The sequence below is a fragment of the Oncorhynchus tshawytscha genome, linkage group LG06 (genome assembly GCF_018296145.1).
Source record: "Oncorhynchus tshawytscha isolate Ot180627B linkage group LG06, Otsh_v2.0, whole genome shotgun sequence".
Lineage (NCBI taxonomy): Eukaryota > Metazoa > Chordata > Actinopteri > Salmoniformes > Salmonidae > Oncorhynchus > Oncorhynchus tshawytscha.
Window position 1 is genome coordinate 20888494 of NC_056434.1, and position 17950 is coordinate 20906443.

Here is a 17950-nt window from a genome sequence, read left to right on the forward strand (position 1 = left end):
ATTGGCCCCATGTAGGCTCATTTGGTAAGTCATGGCACTTGCCATGCTAGGGTTGTGGGTTCGATTCTAGTATGAAACATTTATGCATTCACTACTGTAAGTCTGGTGAAGGCAGCTCACACGTGGCCTGAAATAAGCCCACCCTTTGGATGGTTTGCCTTTATTGGGCTCAATGAGCTCATGGTATTGGCCCTATGTCAACTAATCAGTTTATTATTTATTAGGAATTTATTACAATTTAACTCAATGCATACATTTGATCATTTTCATTGTTGTGTGTTATTGCCTGCTGTATGCGGTCATGTTATCTGGTTGTATGATGTGAAAATGGTGTTTGTATGGCTCTGCATAGTGGTCAAAAAATGTCCCGCTGTTCTGGAGCTAGAGCACTATACTCAAATCAATGTGTATTGGTCGTGTACACCGATTTGCAGATGTTATTGTAGGTACAGCCAACTGCTTTTGTTTTTATCTTCAACAGTGCAGTAATACAGAACAATACACACATAATCAAAAATGTAATAAGAAAGAAATTAAGAAATGTCGTAACGAATCCAATTAACAACCCAAATAACTAACAGTTAACCAAATGAAAACTATACTACACCGGTGTCACGATCGTCGTATTGAGGAGACCAAAGCGCAGCGTGGTGTGAATACATACTTTTAATGTTAGACGAATGAACAAGAACACTAAACAAAATAATAAGACGAACGTGACCGCTAAGAACACTGTGTGCAAACATGCAACATCAAATTGACAATAACACAAGAAATACCCAAACAAGATGGCTGCTTAAATATGGTTCCCAATCATAGACAACGATAAACAGCTGCCTCTAATTGAGAACCAATCTAGGCAACAATAGACATACATAAACACCTAGATGGTAAACAACCCCATAAACCTACAAAACCCCTAGACAGTATTAAACACATACATCACACACGTCACACCCTGACCTAACCAAAATATATAAAGAAAACAAAGAATACTCAGGTCAGGGCGTGACAACCGGATTAATTTACACAAGATATACTAGGAACGATATGTACAGCATATTAGAGTGAGCTATGTCAAGAATCTAGTGTATAAATAACAATGCAGTGTGTATAAACAGTGTAACTAAAATGCAATGCACAGTAGTTGAAATATTAGAATGAGCTATGTCAAAAATAAAGTATATCAATACACAGTACAAAACCCCATAGAAAAAGTAATAGAATTGCAGGAAATAAGCTTTCCGGACCTGAGTCGGGAATATAAATAAAATATACAGTTGATGTCGGAAGTTTAAATGCACTTGGGTTGGAGTCATTAAAACTCATTTTTCAACCACTCCACAAATGTATTGTTAACAAACTAAAGTTTTGGAAAGTCCGTTAGAACATCTACTTTGTGCATGACACAAGTCATTTTTTTCAACAATTGTTTACAGACAGATTATTTTACTTTAATTCACTGTATCACAATTCCAGTGGGTCAGAAGTTTACATACACTAAGTTGACTGTGTCTTTAAACAGCTTGGAAAATTACAGAAAAGTATGTTATGGCTTTATAAGCTTCTGATAGGCTGATTGACATCATTTGAGTCAATTGGAGGTGTACCTGTGGATGTATTTCAAGGCCTACCTTCAAGCGAAGTGCCTCTTTTCTTGACATCTTGGGAAAATCAAAAGAAATCAGCCAAGACCTCAGAAGAAAAATTGTAGACCTCCACAAGTCTGGTTCATCCTTGGGAGCAATTTCCAAATGCCTGAAGGTACCCCGGTCATCTGTACAAACAATAGTACACAAGTATAAACACCATGGGCCCATGCAGCCGTCATACCGCTCAGGAAGGAGACGCATTCTCCTAGAGATGAACACACTTTTGCGCGAAAAGTGCAAATCAATCCCAGAACAACAGCAAAGGACCTTGTGAAGATGCTGGAGGAAACGGGTACAAAAGTTTCTATATCGACAGTAAAACGAGTCCGATGTCAACATAATCTGAAAGGCCATTCAACAAGGAAGAAACCACTGCTCCAAAACCGCCATAAAAAAGCCAGACTACAGTTTGCAACTGGGGACAAAGATAGTACTTTTTGGAGAAATGTCCTCTGGTCTGATGAAACAAAAAGAGAACTGTTTGGCCATAATGACCATCATTATGTTTGGAGGAAAAAGGGGGAGGCTTGCAAGCCGAAGAACACTATTCCAATCATGAAGCATGGGGTGGCAGCATCATGTTGTGGTGGTGCTTTGCTGCAGGAGGTACTGGTGCACTTCACAAAATAGATGGCTTTATGAGGCAGGAACATTATGTGGATATATTGAAGCAACATCTCAAGACATCAGTCAGGAAGTTAAAGCTTGGTCGCAATGGGTCTTCCAAATGGACAATGACCCCAAGCATATATGTCCAAAGTTGTGGTAAAATGGCTTAAGGACAACAAAGTCAAGGTATTGGAGTGGCCATCACAAAGCCCTGACCTCATCCTATAGAACATGTGTGGGCAGAACTGAAAAAGTGTGTGCGAGCATGGAGGCCTACAAACCTGACTCAGTTACACCAGCTCTGTCAGGAGGAATGGGACAAAATGCACCCAACGTATTGTGGGAAGCTTGTGGAAGGCTACCTGAAACATTTGACCCAAGGTAAACATTATGAAGGCAATGCTACCAATTACTAATTGAGTGTATGTAAACTTCTGACCCACTGGGAATATAGTGAAAGAAATAAAAGCTGAAATAAATCACACTCTACTATTATTCTGACATTTCACATTCTTAAAATAAAGTCGGGATCCCAACTGACCTAAGACAGGGAATTTTTACTAGGATTTAAAGTCAGGAATTGTGAAAAACTGAGTTTAAATGTATTTGGCTAAGGTGTATGTAAACTTCTGACTTCAACTGTATGTCAGTATGTGTGAATGGCGCGGTTTTGCATGTGAATAGAAATAGTCGTTATATAGGATGAGCCATGAGTACAATACAGTATATACATGTAAAGTGGGTAAAACCCGTTTGTAAGCATAATTAAAGTGACCAGTGTTCAATTACTATGTACATAGGGCAGCAGTCTCTAAGGTTCAGGGCAGGGTACTGGGCGGAGGCCCGGCAAGTGGTGACTGTTTAACAGTCTGATGGCCTGGAGATTGAAGCTGTTTTTCAGTCTCTCGGTCACTGTACAACCAACAGTGTGCTTTAAACCGGAGATTCGTGGCAGTTAACTATGTTGTCATGTGTGCTCATAAAATATGCCTCCTCTGCTATCAAACGTTACATGGGATGCTAGCTGTAGCCCAAGCTAGCCCACAAACAGGTTAATAGGTCAGTATAACACCACAGTAAAACAATATATATTTATTATTTGAGAAAGTAAGTTTCTAATTATGTCACATACCTATATTTTTTAAAGACATCAACAATGGCATTGTACATGGTTACCTTTTTGGCATGACATAATAGAACAGTTAAACTGGAACAACACTCAGTAATGGTTGCACAAAACAACCTAGACTCAGGGGTAGATGTAATATAGTCAACAAAACTCCAGGCTACATATGATATGGTACAAATTCCAATATGTTATGGCTAACATTAGCTAGGCGGCTAACGCTAACGTTAGCTAGGCGGCTAACGCTAACGTTAGCTAGGCGTGCGGCTAACGCTAACGTTAGCTAGGCGTGCGGCTAACGCTAACGTTAGCTAGGCGCGGCTAACGCTAACGTTAGCTAGGCGCGGCTAACGCTAACGTTAGCTAGGCGCGGCTAACGCTAACGTTAGCTAGGCGCGGCTAACGCTAACGTTAGCTAGGCGCGGCTAACGCTAACGTTAGCTAGGCGCGGCTAACGCTAACGTTAGCTAGGCGCGGCTAACGCTAACGTTAGCTAGTAGGGGTTAAGGTTAGGGTTAGGAGTTAAATTAAAGGGTTAAGGTTAGGGTTAGGGGAAGGGTTAGCTAACATGCTAAGTAGTTGCAAAGTAGCTAATTAGCTCAAATGCTAAATGTATCTGTGATGAGATTCAAACACAATCTTTGGGTTGCTAGACATTTGCATTATACACCTACATTATACACCCCGACCAACCACTCTACTTTTGTTTTTGACTTAAAGGAATAATCCATTCAAAACCACACATATATTGTTAGTAGTTCCAGTTTAATAGTCAAATATGTGAGAACAATATATGTTGTGAAAAAAACAGGCATTTCGCATTTATAACAAGTTAGGAAGCAATGTGAAAATTGTTGTGAAAATCTGCAGAGTTCAAATCAACTACAATACCCACAATGCAATGGTCTCTCAAGAAAGGCTGTCTGTCTAGCGAGGTAGTGTAGCAAGCTAGAAAAATTAGCTACACACAATAATACCAGTCAATATCTGCATGTGAAGTAGTTAGCTAGTTGTCAAATCCCTGAAACAAATTGCAGTATGCATTTAGGAGTTACAATCTCACAATTTTCAACCTGGTAAAGATTGTGTTTCTAGCTCAAAGCTTTGTGAGTCAGGTTGCTATGGCAATGCGCAAGAGCCCTGCGGGTCTGCAAGCAGGGAGACAAGAGGAGAAAACCGCTTTGCTCCATGGTAGTTAAAGAAAGGATATTAATCTGGCAGCGCAATGTGAACTTTGAGGACATTTGAAAAAAATATATACTTTGTCATGATGATATACTGTAGACAAGTATGCCCATAACATCTATTCTGTCTTATTTGGCAATCTGGAGTACAGGTCATCTCCCATAATTATAACTTTATCATAATGATGTATCAAATAATATTTCATGTCTAGGGTGGATTATTCCTTTAACCCTTAGCCTACAATGGTTGCACCCCGCTAAAATCTAATTAATATAATAAAAACATCTGGGTCAAAATCAGTCTGTTTAAGCTAGAGATATCAGATTTCTTTTTGCATGGGCTGAATCTCAACCCACTGCATCCGCTAATGTCGCCCTTCCGCATCTGCGTTAAATGGTGGCAGAGCTCGAGCGGTGTTTGTCAGACCATGAGACATCCTGAAAATCTGTCTTCTCACAGAATCGTATGTAGTAACCTAACTATCATCTATTGAAAGATGACACTCACGAACACGATGGTGTTCTCCGTTTTGCTCTAAGACACCCACACGCCTTACAAGACTCTGAAGTTGGTGCAACCTCTTTTGACAACTTCTGTCTGTAGGGTCTGAAGGTTGGTACCAGTTAAAAAACAAATGGAAGTATATATGGAGATAAGGGGATAAAATAAGGGGATAAATACATGTCAAAATATATATTTTTGTGTTTCCTGATCTTTCTTATCTCTCAGCTATAGAACGAACACTAAAGAACACTTTTTTTTGACTGTTGTTCCATGTAGTGAATCTGTTATTCAATGCATTTCTATTGGCTAATAGCAGTAATGCCAAATTCAATGTTTTATCCCCCCCCCCCAAAATATATATATATTTTTATTACCTTAAGGGGTCTTAACATTTCTAAATGGGTTAAGTAACTTTCTGTCTGATGTAACCATATCAAATGTAATATCACACTAATTTCAGCATCCCAGATTTTCGTTTACTATGTTACGTCTAGTCTATGAGACTAGTCTGCACAAAAAGACCTGTGTGTAAACCAACACCCACAAATATTCTAATAAGCACCTGCCTCTACATTATGAAGTAGCTGGACTTGGTATGGCCTAGCCCATGCTGGACTTTGTGTGGGCTAGTCCGTGCTGGGCTTGGTGTGGGCTAGTCTGTGTTGGGCTGGTGTGTGCTTAACCATGCTGGGCTTGGTATGGGCTAGCCCATGTTGGGATTCATGTGGGTGTGCCTGTGCTGGGCTAGCCCGTGTTGGGCTGGTGTGGGCTAATCCATGCTAGGCTTGGTGTGGGATAGCCCATGCTGGGCAAGCCTGTGTTGGGCTCATGTGGAATTGGTGTGGGCTACCCATGTTGGGCTGGTGTGGGCTTGGTGGAGGCTAGCCTGTGCCCACCTTGTCCACCGAATACCTACACAGGACCAATGGGGGCAGGTTTGCTGAGGTATTTGTGCTGAAGAACAAGTGATGAGTCGGTCAGTTGGGAGGGGTGTATACGAGCTGGCTTCCACGCCCGCCTGCCCAACCCAGCGCACCAACCTGTCTCTTTGCCTAATAACTTTGCCAGACCCTCTCCTCTACAACAACGCCATTGAGGAAGCACAAATAAAAATATGTTGTCATGGAAACCTGCCGTGCCCTCCTCCTCACCCACCCAACTCTCACGTCTGTACTCGGAGGACATCAAGAGGAAACACAGATACAGTGCAATGCTGGCACACTCTTCATGTACAAGTGCAAGCACATTTTTTTATGTTGACATTTTGGTCATTTAGCAGACACTCTTATCCAGAGCAATTAGGGTTAAGTGCTTTGCTCAAGGGCACATCGACAGAATATTAATCTAGCCGGATCAGGGATTCAAACCAGCAACCTTTCAGTTACTGGCCCAAAGCTTGTAACCCCTAGGCTACCTGTCTCTGTCCATATCCCTATCAAGGTGGTAAAACAGCAGTATGGATTTAAATAACTATATCTCAATTCCAAATAAGACATGGCATAGACAAAGATTCCGTGATAGAGGTTACAGGAAATAAAATCCTGGCAGGAGGCCAGGATGTCTGTCTAAACAGCACAGGGAGGAGCTGCTATGTTGTTGTGGTTATGTAGTTCTTCCGGTGAGAACATAAGAGTCTTTTAGGAAGCTAGCCAGCGTCAGTGTCAGCTTTGCCATATCCTGGCACCAGGGTACAAACAGCCCTGTTTGCTGTGGGAATGTCCTGGCTGCCTGGCGGGCTGACGCACTTCCACTCCTCCCCTACGCTCCTGGGAGAGAAGCCTCATGTTTCCCCTCAGGTCTCTATTCATTCAAGGTGAGATGCAGCTGACATGACAAGAGGGCTGCCATGGCAACCGTTGTGGGTACAGCAGACAGCATGCACCTACACGTCAGATAATGAAGTTTCTCAGCTCATACTCCCTATGCTCTTACCTCTTACTGGCCTCCTTGGGTTGGCTGACTATCTATGTATCTCTCTGGATCTCTCTGTGTTGTGAAGGTGGTTGGATACATGAGGATACAGTTCAATGCTGAACAATGCTATATGTAGTTAATGCTGTTCTCATTTCTTTACTAATCAATTTAATTTATTCTGTATTGTTTATTCAAAATAAGGCTGCTACACTTCTGCTTGTTCAATGTGTTCGGGTAGAAGCAGTAGTAAATACAGACTCCTTGCCGTACGTAAACAACAGACATATTTCAATGCTGAATTAAGCTGACACTTCCCTCTGATGCATGGAGCAGCATGATTGGCACGTGAAAAAACGTGCCAATCAAAGAACAAAGTGTTTGGAAAATTAGTTGATCACCCCCCCAACAGCTAGTGTATTTGATATGATAATTAAGTTCATTTGTTTATTTGTTTTCCAGCAACTTGTCAGACTAATTAGAGTTTAACAAGCCAATTTAGCAGAAGTTTGTAGGGGTGAAGATTTAAAGCACTTCCCTTTTTTCCAATGAGTTGGGATGTTGTTGTTTTGGAATAATTTATGTTAATTTGATGCCAACCACCACAGCCTTGTATTGATATAATCTTCTATATCATAAGATTGTCACGTTTGATACCAGCCCCTAATGGTAGTACTTTCGGCGATATATTTCGTTTTTGTAAATTCATCAAATTTAATAATAGAGCATTGTGCACCATAGGTGACAGTTATATTTTTCAGTATTCAACATGACTTGGCCTGTTGAAACGTGATGAAACAGAAACAAGTCTCTTCAATTCAAATTAAGACCCTATAACCTCCCTCTCTCAAACCCCCTCTCCTTCTCTCATATAGAAACATGTCCCAGCCAATGCTCTATAAACACATAACACATATTTCCTTCTAAAATGGTCCTCTAATGGTGTTTTCAATGGACCCACCGCAGCCCTTTAGATGAGAGGATACCTTCCCTGTGACATTCAAAAGCAGTCACTACCCCTCATCCACCCTTCCATTGTGACCATCTTCTGTGCCCTATAATGAGTGTGTGCACGCCCAGGCCATTATAAATAGCCAGTGTCCTGGTTAAAAGCAATACCTCTCTCTATGTGCCGTATAATTGGCCTGCATGATTCACCATGATTCATGCCAGTACATGTTCTGCTCTCTGAACGCGCTGTCATGTGTGTGTGGGGGGAGGGTTTGTTTGTGTGTGTTTGTGTGTGTCTGGGTTTTGTCAACCCACATTGTTTCACACCCTCACAGCAATCAGGACAACTCACAGACATACAAAAAAGCATTACATCAAAAGAAGAAGAAAATAAATGCACAGGGCAAGACAGTTTGATTGTCTGTAGACACAAATACAATATGTGGTCCAGGAATTTTATGCATAAGGTGTGTGTGTGTGTGTGTGTGTGTGTGTGTGTGCGCGCATGTACATGTGCATGCATGCATGCATGCATGTGCGTGCGTATATTTGTGGTTCAGGTGCAGGCAGCGGAGGTGTGACAGGTCCCATTTTCACTGTGTTGGTATTTTCCTGCATTACATTCCCTCCCTTGTTAATGGTGATAGACAGTGACTGATTGATGGAAATGTTATTAATTGCCACCTGCTGTCTCTGGCCTATGAGCCAGCTAGGTAGGTGGGGAGGGTAATAGCTAAAGAGGAGGTGAAATATGAGGCATCTCCAAGCGGACACAAATACATGCCTTTTGAACAGCCTAATGTGCTGGATGCCTATTTAGCTATGTGTGTACACCATTGGCATCGGTAAATGTGTGTGTGCTTGCATCAATGTGTACACCCCTGTGCATGTGTATGTGTGTTTATGCACCCATTGTACATGTGTGTGCTCCCAACAGCACATGTGGGTGTATGGTGGGTAGCTGAGAGTTGCAGTAATAACCTGGGGGCAGGGAGTGAGCAGTGAGGAGACAGGAAAAGGAAATACAGTTCACTGGTCGCCCACCACTTCCTGTGTCTCTGTCTCCTACTCATGCAGCCCACGGCCCAGCACTGCATCTAAAACCAGTTTGTTTGGAGGCACTGATATAGAGGCTTTAAGATAAAAACAAAGTGAGAGAAGGCTTTCGCTCTGGCTGTCATGCCACTGCAGAAAGATTATGCAAGAAGACATTATCCAGTCCAAATCAGATGATTGTTTATCTCTGGCTAGATCTGTAGACTGAGGTGGGTGCATCAGCAAACAGATCGCTCAATCAATATATAATTCATGCTCCATTGTTAAGAGTGATTAAGTCTGCATTGCTCAGCTGGCTTGTCTTGATTGTTGCAATTAGGTGACCAGACATGCAATGAGACTGTAGGCTGACTGACTACAGATTTTTTAACATGCAGACCCAAATGAGTCACCTTATGATTCATAAATACGATAAACTGTTTTGATCACATACCAATAGACCAGATAACTTAAAGTCATATAACATCTGTCACTTGTCTCAATATTACTATCTAAGTCTGTACCCAAACAATTTGAGCTTCTACTTCTAAAAATTCACCTTTCCAGGAACAAGTCTCTCACTGTTGCCGCTTGCTATAGACCTCCCTCTGCCCCCAGCTGTGCCCTCGATACCATATGTGAATTGATTGCCCCCCATCTATCTTCTGAGCTCGTACTACTAGATGACCTAAACTGGGACATGCTTAACACCCCGGCCATCCTACAAACTAAGCCTGATGCCCTCAATCTCACACAAATTATCAATGAACCTACCAGGTACAACCCCAAATCAGTAAACACGGGCACCCTCATAGATGTCATCCTAACTAATCTGCCCTCCAAATACACCTCTGCTGTTTTCAATCAAGATCTCAGCAATCAATGCCTCATTGCCTGCATCCGTAATGGGTCTGCGACCAAACGACCACCCCTCATCACTGTCAAACGCTCTCTGAAACACTTCTGCGAGCAGGCCTTTCTAATCGACCTGCACGGGGTATCCTGGAATGACATTGACCTCATCCCGTCAGCAGATGATGCTTGGCTATTCTTTAAAAGTGCCTTCCTCACCATCTTAAATAAGCATGCCCCTCTCAAAACATTTAGACCTAGGAATACATATAGTCCTTGGTTCACGCCAGACCTGTCTGCCCTTGACCAGCACAAAAACATCCTGTGGCGTTCTGCATTAGCATCGAATAGCCCCCCGTGATATGCAACTTTTCAGGGAAGTTCGAAACAAATATACACAGACAGTTAGAAAAGCTAAGGCAAGCTTTTTCAAACAGAAATTTGCATCCTGTAGTACTAACTCAAAAAAGTTCTGGGACACTGTAAAGTCCATGGAGAATAAGAGCACCTCCTCCCAGCTACCCACTGCTCTGAGGCTAGGAAACACTGTCACCACCGATAAATCCACTATAATTGAGAATTTCAATAAGCATTTCTCTACAGCTGGCCATGCTTTCAACATGGCTACTCCTACCCTGGGCAATTGCCCGGCACCCTCCACAGCAACCCGCCAAAGCCCCACCATTTTTCCTTTAGCCAAATCCAGATAGCTGATGTTCTGAAAGAGCTGCAAAATCTGGACCCCTACAAATCAGCCAGGCTAGACAATCTGGACACTCTCTTTCTAAAAATTATCTGCCGAAATTGTTGCAACCCCTATTACTAGCCTGTTCATCCTCTCTTTCGTATTGTCTGAGATTCCCAAAGATTGGAAAGCTGCCGCGGTCATCCCCCTCTTCAAAGGGGGTGACACTCTAGACCTAAACTGCTACAGACCTATATCTATCCTACCCTGTCTTTCTAAGGTCTTCAAAAGCCAAGTTAACAAACAGATAACTGACCATTTCGAATCCCACCATACCTTCTCCGCTATGCAATCTGGTTTCAGAGCTGGTCATGGGTGCACCTCAGCCACGCTCAAGGTTCTAAACGACATCATAACCGCCATCGATAAGAGACATTACTGTGCAGCCGTATTCATCAACCTGGCCAAGGCTTTCGACTCTGTCAATCACAACATTCTTATTGGCAGACTCGACAGCCTTGGTTTCTCAAATGATTGCCTCGCCTGGTTTACCAACTACTTCTCTGATAGAGTTCAGTGTGTCAAAACGGAGGGCCTGTTGTCCGGACCTCTGACAGTCTCTATGGGTGTGCCACAGGGTTCAATTCTCGGGCCGACTCTCTTTTCTGTATACATCAATGATGTTGCTCTTGCTGCTGGTGATTTTCTGATCCACCTCTACGCAGACGACACCATTCTGTATACTTCTGGCCCCTCCTTGGACACTGTGTTAACTAACCCCCAGACGAGCTTCAATGCCATACAACTCTCCTTCCGTGGCCTCCAACTGCTCTTAAACGCAAGTAAAACTAAATGCATGCTTTTCAATCGATCACCGCCCACAACTGCTCGCCCGTCCAGCATCACTACTCTGGACGGCTCTGACTTAGAATACGACAACTACAAATACCTGGGTGTCTGGTTGGACTGTAAACTCTCCTTCCAGACTCACATTAAGCATCTCCAATCCAAACTTAAATATAGAATCGGCTTCCTATATCGCAACAAAGCATCCTTCACTCATGCTGCCAAACATACCCTCGTAAAACTGACCATCCTACCGATCCTCGACTTCGGTGATGTCATCTATAAAATAGCATCCAACACTCTACTCAACAAACTGGATCCAGTCTATCACAGTGATATCTGTTTTGTCACCAAAGCCCCATACACTACCCACCATTGCGACCTGTACGCTCTCATTGGTTGGCCCTCGCTTCATACTCGTCGCCAAACCCACTGGCTACAGGTTATCTACAAGTCTCTGCTAGGTAAAGCCCCGACTTATCTCAGCTCACTGGTCACCATAGCAGCACCCACTCGTAGCACGCGCTCCAGCAGGTATATCTCACTGGTCACCCCCAAAGCCAATTCCTCCTTTGGTCGTCTTTCCTTCCAGTTCTCTGCTGCCCATGACTGGAACGATTTGCACAAATCTCTGAAGCTGGAGACTCACATTTCCCTCACTAGCTTTAAGCACCAGCTGTCAGAGCAGCTTACAGATCACTGCACCTGTACATAGATGGGCTGTTTACAGATGGGCTATCTACCTACCTCATCCCCATACTGGTATTTATTTATTTATTTTGCTCCTTGGCACCCCAGTATCTCTACCTGCACATTCATCTTTTGCCGATCTACCATTCCAGTGTTTAATTACTATATTGTAATTACTTCGCCACCATGCCTATTTATTTCCTTAACTTACCTCATTTGCACTCACTGTAGACTTTTTGTTTTCTTTTGTTCTACTGTATTATTGACTGTATGTTTTGTTTATTCCATGTGTAACTCTATGTTGTTGTACATGTCGAATTGCTATGCGTTATCTTGGCCAGGTCGCAGATAAAGGTGAAATAAAAAAAATTAAAAAATATATAAGAATCTGGACGTCTAAATTTCAACAGTCTGGTTTCACAGACTAGACGTAACATAGTAAATGTAAATCCAAGACATTTAAATTAATATGATACATTATACAGTGCCTTCGGAAAGTATTCTGACACATTGACTTTTACTATTTAGTTATGTTACAGCCTTATTCTAAAATTGATTTTTAAAATGTTTTATTCCTCAAACTCCACACAATACCTCATAATGACAAAGCAAAAAAATGTTTTTAGACAGTTTGCTAATTTATTTTTTAACTTTTTTTATTTAACCTTAAATTAACTAGGCAAGTCAGATAAGAACAAATTCTTATTTACAATGATGGCTTACCAAAAGGCAAAAGGGAGCTGGGAGCTGGGATTAAAAATAGAAATAAATAAAATAAAAATATAGAACAAAACACACATCATGATAAGAGAGACAATACAAAACTACATAAAGGGACAACATAGCATGTCAGTAACACATGACAACACATGGCAACACAACATGGTAGTAGCACAAAGCAGGATACAATCATTATTGGGCACAGACAACAGCACTAAGGGCAAGAAGGTAGAGAAAACAATACATCACACAAAGCAGCCACAACTGTCAGTAAGAGTGTCCATGTGTCACGTGTGCTCCCTGTATTCACTCCCTGAACCTGCTTCCCGACTCTCAGCGCATACGTTACAGAATGACGGAGGTGAAGGTGGGTTCGGGTATCCTAACCGGAGCTACCTGGGATGCCTCGGCGGGTTCGACGGGCTCCCATGCCTCGGCGGGTTCGACGGGCTCCCATGCCTCGGCGGGTTCGACGGGCTCCCGTGCCTCGGCGGGCTCGACGGGCTCCCGTGCCTCGGCGGGCTCGACGGGCTGACATGCCTCGGCGGGCTCGACGGGCTCCCGTGCCTCGGCGGGCTCGACGGGCTCCCTTGTGGTCGGTGTCCTGCGGCTTGAGCCGCACATTGGGGAGGGGGTACTGTCACATGTGCTCCCGCTCTGGCCTCTGTATCACCAGACTGCTCGTTATGATGCACACCTGTCACCATCGTTACGCGCAACAGCGCATAATGACACTCACCTGGACTCCATCACCTCCTTGATTACCTGCCCTATATGTCATTCCCTTTGGTTCCTTCCCAAAGCGTCATTGTTTCTGTTTCATGTCTGTGCGTTGTGTTTCTTGTTTTGTTTATTCCTTAATTAAATGTATTCACTCCCTGAACTTGCTTCCCAACTCCCAGCGCACACGTTACACCATGATTGAGTCATTGAATGAAGAGATTGAGATAAAACCGTCCAGTTTGAGTGTTTGTTGCAGCTCATTCCAGTCGCTAGCTGCAGCAAACTGAAAAGAGGAGCGACTCAGGGATGTGTGTGCTTTGGGGATCTTTAACAGAATGTGACTGGCAGAACGGGTGTTGTATGTGGAGGTTGAGGGTTGCAGTAGATATCTCAGATAGGGGGGAGTGAGGCCTAAGAGGGTTTTATAAATAAGCATTGACCAGTGTGTCTTGTGACAGGTATACAGAGATGACCAGTTTACAGAGGAGTATAGAGTGTAGAGGAGTATAGAGTTAGCCTGGAGCTTTGAAATGTGCTGAGAGAAGGACAGTGTACCATCCAGCCATACTCTCAAATACTTGTATGATGTGACTACCTCAAACTCTAAACCCTCAGAGGTAGTAATCACACCTGTAGGGAGAGGGGCATTTGTCTTACCCAACCACATTACCTTTGTTTTGGTTCAGAGCAAGGTTAAGGGCAGAGAAGGCTTGTTGGACAATAAGAAAGCTTTGCTGTAGAGCGTTTAACACAAAATCCGGGGAGGGGCCAGCTGAGTATAAGACTATATCATCTGCATATAAATGGATAAGATATATGGATAAGATATACTGCCTGAGCTATGTTTATGTAAATTGAGAAGAACGTGCCACTCGAGCACTCTTACCTGCCGATCCAGGATCGAGCTTTGGGGTACACCCTTGGTGACAGGCAGTGGCTGAGACAGCAGATGTTCTGACTTTATACACTGCACTCTTTGAGAGAGGTAGTTAGCAAACCAGGCCAAAGACCCCTCAGAGACACCAATACTCATTTGCCGGCCCACAAGAATGGAATGGTCTACTTTTTTAAGATACTTTGCAACTACATAGCATGTTAACTAACCCTTCCCCTAACCCTTTAACCTAACTCCTAACCTTAACCCTAACCTCTAACCCTTAGCCTAGCTAACTTTAGCCAAACAATTTGGAATTTGTAACATATCATATATTTTGCTAATTTGTAACATATCAAGTGATATCGAATGGACACCCACAAATATCATACGAAATTAAACATATTTTACTAATTGGAGCATTATTGATTTACATTCACTATGTTACGTCTACCTTTGAGTCCAGGTTGGTTCCAAAGAAAACAGCGTGATCTCAGCAGAGCTGCTGTAGCGCTTAGTGTCCAGCAGGGGTCCTCCACTCATTAGCTGACAACTGACTGGGACTGTCCTCCCTATCCCAGAAGAGAGAGATAGGGAGAGAGAGAGAGCAGCTGATCTGTTCATAGTGGCTGAACTGCAGCACTTCTCTGTCCAGTGATCCCAGTATGGATGAGCAGTCTGGGGCACATTTCAGTCCCTCTGCACCCCTCAGGGCTTCAAACCACCATACAGTCTAGTCACCCACTTTCACTCAATGGAGCAAAGTGGCCTTGCAGAGAGGAGAGAGATGGGAATGGCTGATAAAACGTGTCTCTCTTGTTGAACAGCGAACCCCATGCCCTTTTGGGCTTCTACATCCCCAATGAATCTTCCGCCCACTCACTGAGGAATGTGGAGAGAGCAGGGAGGGGATACAGGGAGGAGGGGAAAGAGGGAGGGAGACGGAAAGGGAGCAAGGGAGAAGGAATACAGAGAATGAAAGGGGAGGAATGGCAATGCGAGAGAGATATAGGGGGAAAGATATAGAGGGAGGTAAGAAAGGGAGACACATTATGAAACATGTTATGCCAAGCGTTGACACCTGAGCCTTCTCATCTCATCTGCTTGCTGGGTTATGTGATATGAGCCCAGGGCCTGTATGTTTCACTGTGTGTCTCCCAACAAGGGATTTATATAGGCTTGCATGGCCATATTTGGGTTGAGAGCTTTCTCCTTTGTTAACTGACTAGGTGTCACAGAAGAGCATTGGAGCAGGATGACAAACACCCTGCTGTGAATCAAAGGCTGGTACGTGGTGATGTTTCACTGTGGTGATGTTGTTTACCTGGAGTACAGCAATGTATAGGTGACATCACCCATGGGGCGCAATGACAAACCCAGGTGGGGTCACACCTGGGAGGCAGTTACAAAGCAATTGGAATGAGGATAGTGGAGAAACACAGAGGTGGTGGGTTGTGAGATGAGGTGTGTCAATGAGCAAAGCTGAACTAGCCTTATATATCACAGGACAGTCTGATCTGAATGGCCTCACTGTGTTGTAACTAACAACATAAAACCTGTTTATGACTCATGACATCATAAGATGCCCTGAGGTGTTTGATTCACTTTGTTTATTTCACCTCTCTCTTGTCAACAAGGCGCTAATATCCTCTCTGTCTTTGCCAACTGGGCAACAGTTCTTCAAAGCACATTGGTATTGCTGAAAAAAGGGCTGGATATTGGTAGAATGGTGTCCATTGAATGTGGAATTCCACTGCCGGCACGGCGTAAAGTGTGGCATTGTTGATAAAAGGTTAGAACTGTTTCAAATTCCAGAAATGAAAGGAGCTCCTCTCCAGTGGCTGCACTGAAATAATGGTGACATTTTGGTTGCATCAGCTGTATCTTTAATGTGGCAGAAGTTAAATGCCAAAATGATCAAAGCCAAATCCAGAGAATAATGAGCTCCTTTTCTTTCTATCGACAAACAAACTTCAATCAAAAAGCCCCTCAAATAATAATTAGCTGAATAATCATCATTAATGATAAACAAAACTGTTAAGAGAATTCCGCAGGAGGGAATAGCATCTGATTTATGCGCTCCTGACCAATTGTGCTATTTAGTGTTTTTTTGCCCTGACCTTAACTTTTATGAACATAATGCTTCCGCCATAGTTTCCTATGACTGAAAAGAGCTTCTAGACAGAACAGCGATCACTAACCTTGATTTGGAGGAGGATTTCTACTTCAATGAGATGGCGGTGAAAGGACATACTGTATGGCTCATCCCGGACCAGGCCCAAATCCCCTACACTCAAAAAAGGAAGAGGCAGTGCTATAGAGGCCACCGTGTGCAATTCCTGACGAAACTACATCGGCGAGTGGATAAACTGCCTTTGCCCTCATATAAATCATATAAATATAAATATAAATCTGGCTGCTTTTTCTATACATCGGCAGGACAGAACGGCAGCGTCGGGTAAACTCAAGGGGGATGGTGTGTGTGTCTTTGTTAACAACAGCTGGATGTCAATCTCTAATATTAAGGAGGTCTCGAGGTTCTGCTCACCTGAGTTAGAATACTTCATGATAAGTTGTAGACCATACTATTTACCAAGATAGTTTTGATATATATTTTTTGTAGCTGTCTATTTACCTCCAAACGGGCTAGCTGTATAGGGCCATAAGCAAACAAGAAGATGCTCACCCAGGAGTGGCGCTCCTAGTGGCAAGTGATTTTATGCAGGAAAACTGAAGCATGTCACCTGTGCAACTAGAGGAGAGAAAAAACTCTTGATCACCTTTACGCCACACACAGAGACGCATGTGTGATGGGGCAAAAAATACAGTGGGGCAAAAAAGTATTTAGTCAGCCACCAATTGTGCAAGTTCTCCCACTTAAAAAGATGAGAGAGGCCTGTAATTTTCATCATAGGTACACTTCAACTATAACAGACAAAATGAGAAGAAAAATTCCAGAAAATCACATTGTAGGATTTTTTATGAATTTATTTGCAAATTATGGTGGAAAATAAGTATTTGGTCACCTACAAACAAGCAAGATTTCTGGCTCTCACAGACCTATAACTTCTTCTTTAAGTGGCTCCTCTGTCCTCCACTCGTTACCTGTATTAATGGCACCTGTTTGAACTTGTCCACAACCTCAAACAGTCACACTCCAAACTCCACTATGGCCAAGACCAAAGAGCTGTCAAAGGACACCAGAAACAAAATTGTAGACCTGCACCAGGCTGGGAAGACTGAATCTGCAATAGGTAAGCATCTTGGTTTGAAGAAATCAACTGTGGGAGCAATTATTAGGAAATGGAAGACATACAAGACCACTGATAATCTCCCTCGATCTGGGGCTCCACGCAAGATCTCACCCCGTGGGGTCAAATGATCACAAAAATCCCAGAACCACACGGGGGGACCTAGTGAATGACCTGCAGAGAGCTGGAACCAAAGTAACAAAGCCTACCATCAGTAACACACTACGCCGCCAGGGACTCAAATCTTGCAGTGCCAGACGTGTCCCCCTGCTTAAGCCAGTACATGTCCAGGTCCGTCTGAAGTTTGCTAGAGAGCATTTGGATGATCCAGAAGAA